This window comes from Notechis scutatus, chromosome 12 (assembly GCF_049901735.1).
Source record: "Notechis scutatus isolate UNSWTSFEM ecotype Mainland chromosome 12, rNotScu1.2, whole genome shotgun sequence".
NCBI classification, from domain to species: Eukaryota; Metazoa; Chordata; class Lepidosauria; order Squamata; family Elapidae; genus Notechis; species Notechis scutatus.
Genome location: NC_142020.1, coordinates 9071926 through 9083955, shown reverse-complemented (window position 1 = coordinate 9083955; position 12030 = coordinate 9071926). Strand labels below are relative to the sequence as shown.

Genomic DNA, 12030 nt, shown 5'->3' with positions numbered 1-12030 from the left:
GACCATCTTTGAATGTGTCTTCATAGATCTTCTTCCCCACAGTTGGAATAGTTTCCTGCGTCTTTCTGAACCAAATCTACACAGGTAATCCCCAATCTATGATCCCAATTGAGAACAGAATTTCCACTGTTAAGCAAGACAGTTGTTAATTGAATTGTGTCCGAGTTTATGGACCTTTTTGCCATAGTTGCTAACTGAATTGCTTGTGGTTGTTAAGTGAATCAGATGGTCATGAATTGAATCTGGCTTCCCCCCATTGACTTTGCTTCTTGGAAGCTGACTTGGAAGGCTGTGAATGGGGGAACACATGACCCCAGGACACTTCAACTGTAATAGGGATGCTGCAATGGTCGTAAGTGCAAGGAATGGTCTCATGTCACTTTTTCCAGTGCCATTGTAAGTTTGAATGGTTGTTGAATGAATGGTTGTACATTGAGGACCATCTGTAGTTGGCTAAAGTAACTAGACTGGTTTGTCCTACATTTTCAGCTTCTCCATCTTAGTTTGTTTGTTTCCTTCACTCTTCATATCATTGATTGTTGGGTTGTTTTGGAAGTGAAGAGAAAAAGCCAAGTTGGGTGCACCAGACAGACACAATTAACCTTCTCGATTATTGGAGGAGTCCATCATTGGATCTAAACAGCTTCGTCTCCAAGGAGGAGAGCTTAACATAGAAGATTCTCACCTTGTCTTCTGATAGAACCAGGTGATGGTCATGATCTACACAAGCCACCTTCCCAGCTTGTTGTCTCTGTGATGTGTTGGGCTTCAACTCTCATAATTTCTCACCAACACAGCCACCGATTGCTCCAAAATGGCCTGTGTCATATTCACCTGTGTCATATCATCAGTATTCCATAGTAACCTTTGATGTTGTTAAGACATTGATTTTCTCCTATGAAAAGAATGTGGGCAGATTTAGAATTACATGACGCTGGGAACCTATCATATCCAGGGATGCTACCAGACAAAGATTTTATTGCACCACTGTCCCACCTTATTCTCTGAACTCTACAAAGATCCAAACAATATTTATTCCACACCTTTCCCATCTTCTCTGCTGTCTTTATTTCTATAAAGAGAGAAAAAGTTAAGAGAGATAAAAAAAGATGGCCATATCTTTGGATTGGTTTTGTTAGGCTTGGTAAATCTGGAAGTACCCTAGCTATCATCCCAAACTAACATGGTTGATGGGAAAAAGTGAGAAACAGGGACATAACAGTGTGGAGGTTATTGAGATATCAAAGTACAGGTAGTCCTTGATTTACAACCACAATTGAGTCCAAAATTTATGTTGTTAAGTGAGACATTTGTTATATAGGTTTTGCCCCATTTGACAACCTTTTTTTCCCATAAGTTGTTAAGTGAATCATTGCAGTTGATAAGTTAGTAACCTGGTTGTTAAGTGAATCTGGCTTCCCTGTTGACTTTGCTTGTCAGAAGGTCGCAAAAGGGGATCAGATAACCTTGGGACATGGCGACCGTCATAAGTAAGAACCGGTTGCCAAGCATCTGAATTTTGATCACAGGATCATGGAGATGCTACAAAGGTTGTAACTGAGAAAAATGGTCGTAAGTCACTTTTCTCAGCGCTCTTTGAACAGTCACTAAATGAACTGTTGTAAGTCAGGGACTATCTGTATAAGTTTCCCATTTAAATAACCATCGAAGTAAGCTGCTCATTCAAATTAGAAAAGCAAACATATTTATTCAGTTATCTCAAAACTGAAGGGGATGAGATGCCCCCTGCATGTAGAAAATCAAAAGTTGAGAGCGTCGTAGGGTTTGTTGAAGAGGACGAAGGATTATGATTTTGTGGTAGAAGATTTGTTAGAAGATCCAGGTTTAATTTAAACTGAAAGAACCAAATTTGAGGGGAGTGAATGACTTCCTTTAAACTTTGATAAAGGACAACATTCTTTTGAAAGAAGGACGGATTAGAAAATACATTTACAATTGATTCAATCTGAATTTAACTACGGTCATCATGATAATTCCTTGGAGTTTTGATCATTCTGCCCTTCTTTTTGTTTTTAAAACAAAAAAAAATTGAAAGGGCTCTGGTGGTTTTCCAGGGGGCTACATTCATCACTGGATCTACCAAAAAGTATTTCCAGTTTAAACATCACGGGCCCAACAGAGTTAATGTTTTGTTTTGTTTTATTGTAAAGCAATGTCCTCTGATCAAAACCCCAGAGATCCACCTCCAGTCAAGGGAAAGGAAGAAGAACTGAGCTAAATAAATCTGTTGCTGGATGACAGACTTAGCCAAAAATAGATTAAGGAAAAAAAAAACACCTGATTTTACCAGGCAAAGATGCGGATTAAAATCTACCTGTGTTGCTTAATGCTATTTCCAACCATAAAACTTGAGGTCCATTGTCCTGATTAAACATTGTGACTCCAACATGTTCATACTATTAATTAAAAGTACTTGAACCCCAAACTGTAAGGCACAGCTTGTTATATAACAAAAATACCATGTACGAGTCAGTGGTAGGATTCAAACGTTTTTACTACTGGTTCTGTGGGTGTGGCTTGGTGGGCATGGCAGGGGAAGGATACTGCAAAATCCCCCCCACTACTAACCTGATTTCCAGCTCCGTTCTCCTGTGCAGGGCAACCAAAGAAGACCCAACCAATCAGCTGGTACTCGGGAGGCAGAGAATAGATGGGGTTGGCGGGGCCAGTCAGAGGTGGGATTTGCCAGTTCTCTGGACTACTCAAAATTTCCACTCCCGGTTCTCCAGAACAAGTCAGAATTTGTTGACTACCACCTCTGGTATGACTTCTCAGCTCCATCTTTTAGTCTACCTGTTAGAAGCCAGGGAGAATTAGAATAAGTCCAAGCAAATTAAAATGAAGACATACAGAGTTGGAAGGGATCATGGAGGTCTACTAGTCCAAACTTCTACTTGAGCAGGAGATCCTACACCATTTTGAACAAATGGCTGTCCGGTCTCTTCTTAAAACCCTCCAGTGATAGAGCATCCACAACTTCTGAAGGAAAGCTGTTCCACTGGTTAATTGTTCTCACTGTCAAGAAGTTTCTCCATAGTTCTAGACTGGATTTCTATTTAATGATCCTCATCTGTTGCTTCTTGTTCTGCCCTACAGTGTTTGGGAGAATAAGTCAACCCCGTCTTCTCTGCAACAGCCCCTCAAGTACTCGAAGACAACTATCATGTCCCCTCATCATATCACCCACAACTTTTGAAGGCAAGCCGTTCCAGTGATGAATTGTTCTCACCATCAGGAAATGTCTCCTTCGTTCTAGATTGGATCTCTCTTTAATGGTCTTCTGTCCATTACTTCTTACACCTCGTCTCAGGTGTTTTGGAGAACAGGTGGACCCCTTCTTATCTGTGACAGCTCTTTTTTCGTAGGGTGGGTTTTTCTCTCTGCAATATCTTTAGCACCGGTGCACAATTGAGCATCACTTTTCTTTATTGGTCAGTTGACTGCAGGAGTCGAAAAGAGGGCTGTGAAAGCATCTACAGACCCCTCACATCCTGGACATAAACTGTTTCAACTCCTTCCCTCAAAACGACGCTATAGAGCACTGCACACCAGAACAACTAGGCACAAGGACAGTTTTTTCCCAAATGCCATTTCTCTGCTAAACAAATAATTCCCTCAACACTGTCCAACTATTTAAGTCTGCACTACCATTACTATTAATCTTCTCATTACTCCTTATCGCCCATCCCCTCCCACTTGTGACTGTATGACTTTAACCTTGTCGCTTATATCCTTACAATTTATATTGACTGTTTCCTAGTATGATTTGATTGTTGATTGTACCCTATGACTATCATTAAGTGTTGTACCTGATGATTCTTGACTCTTGACAAATATATCTTTTCTTTTTATGTACACTGAGAGCGTTTGCACCAAGACAAATTCCTTGTGTGTCCAATCACACTTGGCCAATAAAGAATTCTATTCTATTCTATTCTATTCTATTCTATTCTATTCTATTCTATTCTATTCTATTCTATTCTGGAATGAGAAGAACATGTAAGAATTCCTTAGCACAATGTTTCTCCATCTTTACAGCTTTAAGATGAGTTGAGTTCAAACCCCACCCCACCCCAAGAATTCCCCAGTCAGCATGGGAGCTAGGAGTTGAACTCCACTTGTCTTAAAGTGGCCAAGGTTGAGAAACATTGTTTTAGTTAGGTAGATTTTTTTTTTATAGACACACTGGTTCAAATCCTTTTCCGATATGCACTGGGAGAAAACTTTTGCGCATTGAGAAAAAGACGCAAAGTTAGGCAGGGCCTTGCCTGGTGCGACATGTGGCTCAAACCGGCCCCGTGGTCTCAGCCACGCCTGGCCACCTCGGGCGCAACTGTATCCAGAACAGCAGCCCCTGTCTGCATGCTTGGACTGACTTAACGTGGCGTGGAACAGCTGTTCCGTGAAAAGCAATTTCCTGCAGCGGGAAGCTGAAGTCAAAAGGAAGCGGCTGCAGCTGTTTGGTGGAGAATTAGCTCCGTGTGGGTTAAGCCTTCACTCCCAGTTAAACCTGCAGGTTGTGAGAAAAAGGGCAATGCTGTCAGGCCCGATGAACGGACGGGGTTCTGACAACCTTTCTTTTTCTATCGGAATGGGAAACAGGTTTTAGGGAAGGGAGGGCAGGAGAGAGAGAAAGAGGGAGAGTAAGAAAGAGATAGAAAGAAGACGGCAACGTTTGGGCCTGTCTCTTTGGCTTGGGAATCTTCCCTTCTTGAGAGCAAGTGTTTGCTTGCTTTCAGTTCAAAGAGAAATTCGGAAAGAAGTTCATTCACATTTCAAATTTCAAGGTTGGATTTCATGCAGTAGAAACGGACCCTTGCCAAAGAGAGATCCAACCTAGAACTAAGGAGAGATTTCCTGATGGTGAGAGCAATTAATCCGTGGAAATGCAGAAGTTGCGAGTTTTCAAGAAGAGATTTGTCCAGGATGCAATAATAATAATAATAACACAATATTGCCAATCTTTGACAGGGAGTTGGACTAAAGGATCTCCAACTCTCCCTTCCAACTCTGTTGCTCTTTTATTCTGTTAAAATAGGTTCCTCCCAAATAATGTATCTTTAGAATGGAAAGATGGCTTTAGCCTGCTAAAATTTTAGTAAAAAAACAGAGGGGTTCCCGCCCCCTTATCATCGCTTGGATAAAAGGAGTGGCCTACAATTCAGCTATATTTATCATCTTTCGAATGTTTCTCATAACCAAATGCAACCATAGGGAAATTCACAAGGAGAGTGGACAGAAAAACGAAGATGGTGGCCAAAAACCACGTGAATGGAGCCCCACCCTTTTTTTACAAGGGACATAAAAAGGGACTAGTTCAGAGGTGGAATTCAGCAAGTTCTGGCCAGTTCTGGAGAACCGGTGGCGGAAATTTTGAGTAGTTCGGAGAACTGGCAAATCCTGCCTCTGACTGGCCCCACTCCATCTATTCTCTGCCTCCTGAGTCCCAGCTGATTGGCTGGGTTTTCTTTGGTTGCCCTGCACAGGAGAACGGAGCTGGAAAGCAGGTTAGTAGGGTGGGGAAGGAATGGAGATTTTGCAGTATCCTTCCCCCAGGAGTGGGGTGGGAATGGAGCAGAGGTGGTATTCAGCAGGTTCTGACCTGTTCTGGAGAACCGGTAGCGGAAATTTTGAGTAGTTTGGAGAACCAGCAAATACCGCCTCTGACTGGCCCCGCCCTCATCTATTATCCGCCTCCCGAGTCCCAGCTGATAAGCTGGGTCTTCTTTGGTTGCCCTGCACAGGAGAACGGAGCTGGAAAACAGGTTAGTGGGGTGGGAGGGAATGGAGATTTTGTAGTATCCTTCCCCTGCCACGCCCACCAGGACACATCCACAGAACCGGTAGTAAAAAAAATCTGAATCCCACCACTGGTTATGATCACACAGTTGTGGCTCCAATCTTGTTATTTTTGAGAATAACCCTCTAGATTCCAATCAGATTACCAAGATCATTCAAACACAGGCCAACTAATCTAATCTTCCCCATCTCAGGAAGACAAATACCATCTCCATTGCAGTGCCCACCAGTCTCAACCACTGGTCTAAAAAAAATAATAATCAGATCTGCTTACCTCTAAAACATGGTTTGTCACTAGATGGCCAAGCCCAAAAGTCAGTCTTGACTGGATGGATGATTTGTCATCTGACATGTGGAAGGTACCAGGCTGAGGAATTGTCAGATTCTAGAAGTGCATTGAAGGCAAATAATTAGCATGAGGAGTGGGCCATCAAACTTATCTTCAAGAGTGAACCTACTTATCTGAGGGAGAAAGGGAACAATCTGGTTGCCCTTTTCAAAATCTTGTTGTTTTCAGTACCTAGATCTGAGGGATGGAAAAGGCACAATTCTTACATTTTTATTAATGGGTGGAGATAGCCATAAGCATTCTTTCTTTGGTAAGAGAGGAAATTATCCAATTCTACAACATTAGCATATTTTATTTTTTTAAATAATTTTTATTCAATGTAATTAAAACAAACAAACATGTATATATACATACATTTTACAGCAAGTTTTGAGCGATAGTTACACTTACGTTTTTCTACTATTGACGTGTTCTACTTTGTTACAATAACTTCGTCCTTTTAATGTCTTTGGTTCTATGCATATAGATTTACAATTAGTTACACGTCCCCCTTCTTTTCAATATATTGTCAAATTATCAAATGTCACCTTTTCTTTAGCCAATCGTACCAGATATCCCATACTTCGTAATAGTCACTATCTTGATTATTTTTTAAGAGTTTGGTTAATCTGTCCACCTCAGCGCACTCATGTATTTTGTTGATTACCATGTTTTCTGAGGGGATCGTACCCAGTTTCCAGTTCTGGGCAAAGCTTATTCTGACTGCGGTTAAGATATGCAAGATCAAGTAGTGGTATTTCTTTATCTAATTAGCATATTTTAAATATACTGCTTCATTTATTCGTTTGTTTATATATAAAGCTGCTAAAGTTGGACACTCGTGCTTTAAAGTATGGTAGAGAAATAGTGACGAAAGACATAGTGCTCTCCTCAGAGGGGATGATAGGATGAGGAGGAAGATCTTAGGTGGCTTTCTGTTGTGTGGAGGGAGCATGCCTGGCCATCTGCTTCAGCCGTCCAAGCAGGTACGGCTTCCCTACTTCACAGTTTGAGGGAAGTTTAAGACAGGGGTCTCCAACCTTGGCAACTTGAAGACTTGTGGACTTCAACTCCCAGAATTCCTCAGCCAGCAAAGCTGGCTGAGGAATTCTGGGAGTTGAAGTCCACAAGTCTTCAAGTTGCCAAGGTTGAAGACCCCTGGTCTAAGACCACTTTAGAAATAGACAAAACATGGGCGCTTTAAGCCTTCTCATCAATTCAAACAGTTGATTTTCTCCGTGTGGTGTAACAAGATTTGGATCAAGTTGGAGAAGAGTATTTGGCATTTGGAAAGGCCATCGCTCTACCGAGAGCAAAACTGAAGAACCTCTGAAACAGACTAGCAGAAGAGAACATGGTTAAATTCCTTGACCTGGTGAAGAATATCAAATTAAATCTCTTTGTTTTGACACAAGGATGCCCTGAACACTTAGGATCACGGATCTACCTGCATGGCTACCTTCTGAAAAAAAAAAAACTGTTGATTGTTTCACGCCAACTAAGATACACAACATCCAAACTTTGCCGTGTTTTCATCTTGCAACATTGCGTATGCTTCAGCTTGGTGTGCAAATCCAGCCCATTTGATTAGATCATGTTTCATAAAAACTATACTGTGCAGCCTCAGAAAACGGGATCCTCCAGAACCAGGTAGTTAACTAAAACATTTATTATTTAACCCATTGATACAGCCTTTGTTACGGTTACCAGAATCAAGCTATGAATGCATTTTATTGTTGGCCTATGTTTTTTTTTTTTTTTTTCCTGTTCTGCTTCCAAAGCCAGCATGTTGTTTTTCGGACTTCCTAGATGTCACTGTAAGTGATAAGCAATCAAGTGGAATATAGGAGATAAGCAAGACACTGAAAACTTGAGAGTCCATTTCTGAACCCTGCAGACATTCAGTCTTGTGGGCAGCGAGAATGCAAAGAATTGGTTATTTGTGACTTCCCCTAGAACCTTGCCACAGGCAGTTTCTGCTGTCAGTGATTGTAAACACCAAGTTTTCTCTCTCTCTCTCTCTCTCTTTTTTTGTCCAAGTGTTGAAGTCCAAACCTTGCAGAGAATGGCTTCCTAATGCAGTGTTTCTCAACCTTGGCAACTTTAAGTTGGGTGGACTTCAACGCCCAGAATTCCCCATCCTGCCAGGGTGGCCGACTGATGGGGGAATTCTGGGTATTGAAGTCCACCCATCTTAAAATTGGGCAAGGTTGAGAAACACTCTCCTAATGTGTCAGAATAGCCAACCTTTAAGCAGAGAAGGTAGGTTGCAACGTTGAAAGACGGGCTTATCAAAATTTGAACAAATTAAAAGGATAGCCGAAAGGGGAAATGGATTACTGCTTATGCGATATTGGTCTCCCATTAGTCAGACAACTGACAGATCCACATGCAGGGAACTTCAATAGCTTCTTAGGACCTAATAGATGCCCGAGTGAGTAGAAATGACTTGAATGAAAACTGTTATAAAGAAAAACCATCAGAAACCATCATTTTTGGAAGATGTCAAATATTACATAGCCAAAACCAAGTGTAAATTTTGCATGCAGAAAAAAAAAGTCCCGTGGTTCCCACATGTGATATGTAAAATATTCCAGTAAATTATCTTAGGTTAACACAGAGGTTAAAAACGGCGTTACCATTGCTTTATATTTTCACAGGTATAATTTTACATACCACATGTGGGAACCACGGGACTTGTTTTCTGCATGCAAAATTTATGCTTGATTTTGGCTATGTAATATTTGGGTTCAAAATCTTCCGAAAATGATGGTTTCCGATGGTTTTTCTTTATAGCTGTTTTCATTCAAGTAATTTCTACTCACTTGGGCATCTATTACGGGTAAACAGGACAAGGAAACAGATGTTATGCTACAATAACAGGGGTGTTGTGTAGCTGAATACGTAGCTGGATAGATTGTGAACCCGAAAAGGGGCAGAGACTGTATATTTGAAACCCCAGCCTTCCTGGGAACCATGTCTTCTGCCCATGAGCAGAATTCCCTTTTGCAAAATCTTCATAATAAAGCTCTTATATATTGTTCACGTGCCTCCGGTCTGAATACCTGAATGGTTGATTTTATCACACCACATCTCAACCTTAAATCAAAGGTGGCCTTCTTTGTTTGAGGCCCTGATTACAGAACCTTGAGCCAACCTTGCAGATATGGGCTAAGAATTTTGGATCGGGTAGTCCAAACATCTTCCAGTGATAAAGGCTTCAAAAAATAATAAAATGAGGCACCAGGGGAAACAACAACAACAAAAAAAAACACCCTGCTTCTTCTACGTTTTAGTTCTGAGGCTGGATGGAAAATGAAAGATCGATCATGAGGTCTTTGGTGCTCTCTGAGCTGGTGGTTTTCCTGCAGACATTTCATTACCAAACTAGGTAATATCATCAGTGTTAGAAGAGAGGGGAGTTTGTTCTTATTTTTCTATACTAGTCAGGAAGTGTTCTTGGTAGTACGTTGAATAGGCTGTTTTTTACTGTCAGCTTGTTTGACTGTGGTATTTCCTCAATTGGAGTATTGTTTACTACTTGATTGTTGGTCGAGTGTTAATCTTGGTGTTAGTCTCTGCTCACATGTGTGTGGATTGCTTTTGAGAAGGTATTTTGGCCTTTTTGTTTCCTTTGGGGCTGACGCAGTGGCTCAATGGCTAAGACGCTGAGCTAGTCGATCAGAAAGCTCAGCAGTTCAGCAGTTCGAATCCCTAGCACCGCATAATGGAGTGAACTCCTGTTACTGGTCCCAGCTTCTGCCAACTTAGCAGTTTGAAAGCATGTAAAAAATGCAAGTAGAAAAATAGGGACCACTTTGGTGGGGAGGGAACAGCATTCCGTGCGCCTTTGGCATTTAGTACTGCCGGTCACATGACTACGGAAACGTCTTCGGACAGCGCTGGCTCTTCAGCTTTGTAACAGAGATGAGCACCGCCCCCTAGAGCTGGAAACGACTAGCACATATCTTGGAGTGGTGTGTAAATATGGTTTATCATTATGTACCTGTTGATGGTTGATCTGTCTGAGTGCCAGGCCTTCAGGAATCCTCTGGCATTTTTAGGCTTGGTTTGATCTTGGATTCTCACCGTCTCTTGCTGGTGAATTGGGATTCCGTTGACCGGCAGTAACCAAAATTGCCATATTGCTGGTAGCCTTTTCTTCTGTAACACCTCTATCGCTCTCAACTATCCAAGCAGCCCTCAGCTTGGGTGGGTGGTGGGGAAACATTATAGGAGAAGTTCCTTCACCTTGGAACAATACTATATAGCAGTGATGGGAGCCATTTACAAAAAAAATATTAGTTTTTGTGACAGGGAGTTTAATCCAGTATTCACTCCAATACCCCACGAGTGGTGGAATGATTTTTGCTGGTCCTTCCTGCATTTTCTTCCCCACCATTTTCAATCCTCTTCTTGCAATGGTATTCCCTTAGCCCTTCATTCCAGATTTTCCAAATGCTGGAATGGACTTGCCTGATGGCGGGATGGACAGCATATAAATTTAATAAATAAATAAATAAAATAATAAATATCCAGGAAGAGGCTAAGCTTCTGTTACATGAGATTCTGCATGCAAACAGGGGGACTGGGGGGAAAGTTCCCTCATCTACTTCTGTTGGATTCTTCACTGTCAAAGCAAGTATTCAGGCCCCTCAAGGATTAATTGCAAAGTTGCACCATTAGCATCTTCGCCGTCTCTCCTAAATACCATTCCCTGCTGGCTTAATGGATGATTGAAATGGAGGCTTTTAAAAAAAAACCAAATTAAAAAGACAAGGGATGAGAGAAACCGGAGGGTCTGGATAATTTCCCAGGCATCCGGATGATTTTTTGGCGATGTCAAAATGTCACCCAGACAGTGGCCAACAATTCTACCTCTGCAGGTCCGCAGATGGTGCTTCTTCCATCGTCCCTTGCACGGGGGTGCGAGGCTTAATGAAGAGGGGTGGAAGGGTTTCCCATCCTTCTTTCCACTTTAGGTAGAGAAAGGTTCCAGTGAGGAGGAAGGCCGAGCCCTTCCCCTCCTCGCTCTCTGCCGTGGAGAGAAGTGCGCTGGTGTTCGCCCCAAGCAGCTGCATTCGAAGCGCTGCGTGGGTCTGCTGTCACTTCGCATCAGCCTCTCGGCCCCGATGTGGGGACTCGATTAAGTCTGTCGCCGCAGCACCCGTTTAAGGAGTCAGTGATTCACTTCACTGGCTAAGTGGGACCGATCGCAGTGCAGGTCACCGGCAAGGCCCTGGCAAGCGTCTCTGGGAAGAAATCGCATCCCACCAGGAGTGCAGCAAAACTGCGGCATCTTCTCCTTACGTGCCTTGCTCCCACACCTCCCGGGACCCTCCTGGAGCCAGGACTCCAAAAGAAGCATCGTAGGGACTTGAATTGTAGAGGAATGGTTCTTAGCAAGGAACCAACTCAGCTTCTTCTCCGGGAGAGGTTTGAAATATACTTTTGGTTGAACTTGAACAAATGTTGATTTGTTGTAAATCAGAGGTATCAAACTCAAGGCCTGGGGGATCAGATCTGACCCAGGGGGGTGCTTAGATCTGGCCGGCATGGTCACCCTGGAAACAGCAAAGGAGCGGCCCACAGTGCCTCTGCCAACAAAAATGGAGTTTGTGAGGGCTGAGAGCGGCTCTCCCGAGCTCCGATTTTGCTGGCGGAGGGTTGCAGGAGGCTGCCTCAGCTGAAAACGGAGATTGGGAGCCCGTTTTTGCTTGCAAAGTGCTTGGGGCACTCCAGGCGCCCCCAACATGAGTGATGTCAAGCTGGCCACGCCCTCCCTGACCACACCCACCCCAGCCCCCCCAAGGTCAAACACAACACTGATGTGGCCCTCAATGAAATCAAGTTTGACAGCCCTGTTCTACACGGGAGATGAA

At 42.8% G+C, this 12030-nt stretch overlaps 1 long non-coding RNA gene across 1 annotated transcript; it reads right to left on the bottom strand.

The window, feature by feature from the left end:
- Positions 1-691: 691 nt before the first annotated feature.
- On the bottom strand, positions 692-6209 carry LOC148129647 (uncharacterized). Its single transcript, XR_015745213.1, has 3 exons — positions 6095-6209; positions 2590-2814; positions 692-895 (listed from the first exon to the last, which is right to left on the bottom strand). It is a non-coding gene; the product is annotated as an uncharacterized LOC148129647 (long non-coding RNA).
- Between the last annotated feature and the right edge of the window lie 5821 nt (positions 6210-12030).